We start from the raw sequence: 1,709 nt of genomic DNA on the forward strand, positions 1-1,709 counted from the left end.
CTACTTCTGGGAAAAAAAAAAAAAAAAAAAAACCAGTCAAATTAATTATATGGTGGTTAAAAATTATAGTTCTTCATCTCCTATCCTACCAAGGATCCTGAGCCTATTGGCAGTGCATTCTGTGTTTGGCAGCTTGGCACTCCAGCTGTGTAAAAATTTTGCATCTTACTGCCTTTCCTACAAAGAGGACAACTCAAAGGACAAAAGCTAATGAACGGATTACAGTTTTGAGGTATTAATCTAGAGAAAAAATTAATCAATTCAATTCTGTATTATGATGTTTTTATTTATGTTATTCTTTCATCCATCTACAATGTGTAGAGTTTCTGTAATGTGCTGTGCATCTTTCATTAGAGGTATGTCCAAACATGAAGCAGACCATGGACCTACTATCCTAGGTTGCAGATTAGAAAGTGACACAGACAATAAGGAGACACATAAGGGCCACAACGGGGGATCTAGCCCAGATTTTGGGGGAGGGGTGATCAAAGCCATCCTAGAAGATATTCCAAGCTGGGCTCTGAAGGGTGAGTGGGAGTTAGTTAGCCAAATGAAAAGGGACTTAATGTCTTTTTCTTTTGGTAGCAGGGAAAACAAAACAAAACAAAAACCCAACTTTTGTCAGAAAAGGAAGCCTAGATAAGTTTCTACTTATTTAGGCACAGCCATGAACCTCAGGTAAGACCTTGGGAATAGTATATGTAAATGCCCACATGGTTTGGGAAACTGAAAGTAGTTTATTCTGGCTGTAGGAAGAGTGTAGGAAGAGGGAGGAGAGGAGTTCATATTAAGGAGTTTGAACTTTTCTGTGTGATTAGTGGGGAGGCTCTGAAATGTTTTAAGGAGTCATGTGAACTGATCGGGACTTTAGGAAGATCACTTGTGCTGCAGCATAGAGAACCAAGATTGGTGGCATGTAGATATGACTCTGTCTCAGTTACGTTGTGCCGCTGTAACACAAATCCCACAGTGGGTGGCTTTAAGAATAGAACTTTACTTTCTTATAGTTCTGGAGGCTAAAAGTCCAAATCAAGATTTTGGCTACATTGATTCCTTTTGTGAACCTGTCAGTTTATGATGTCTACAGGTGATCCTTCACACTTCTTGGTTTTCTTGGTGTCTGTCTTTTCCCTGTGTCTATTCTGCCTCTTTTTATAACTCAGAAGGGATTAGGTTTAGGATCCACTTTACTCTGATGTAATATTATTAACATAACAAAGGAAAACCTCTGTTTCTAAGCCAGGTCATATTTACAGGTACAGGGATTAAGATTTCAATATATATTTTTTGGGGATGCAATTCAATCCATAACAATCACCATTGGAGTAATCCAGGTGATGGTGACCTAGACTGGGGTAATGGCAGTGCAGATAGAGAGAAGTGGGTGGAATTCAAAGACATTTAAAAGATAGAAGGACTGGAACTTGGTTGTCAATCAAGTATGTGGGACAAGAAAGAGAGCAGTAAGGGATGACACTCAAAGTTCTTTTCATCTGTATCTCCTTGTTCTTAAAAATAAAGTTTCTTACAATAATGAACAGAATTATAGGTCAGATGGAGTCTGGTGGGACCCCCAAGACTATAGCTCTGGGATATTCTTTGGGCCTGGAATAGGACTCACTCCCAAGGACTGATTCTCACCCCAACAGTAGAAAGACTTATGTGCAGAACACCCAACCCAGGGCGATGCACTCACCTACTCTACGGAC

The sequence above is a fragment of the Orycteropus afer genome, unplaced genomic scaffold (assembly GCF_000298275.1).
Source record: "Orycteropus afer afer isolate SDZICR_OR568_19922 unplaced genomic scaffold, OryAfe1.0 scaffold00214, whole genome shotgun sequence".
Taxonomy (NCBI): Eukaryota; Metazoa; Chordata; class Mammalia; order Tubulidentata; family Orycteropodidae; genus Orycteropus; species Orycteropus afer.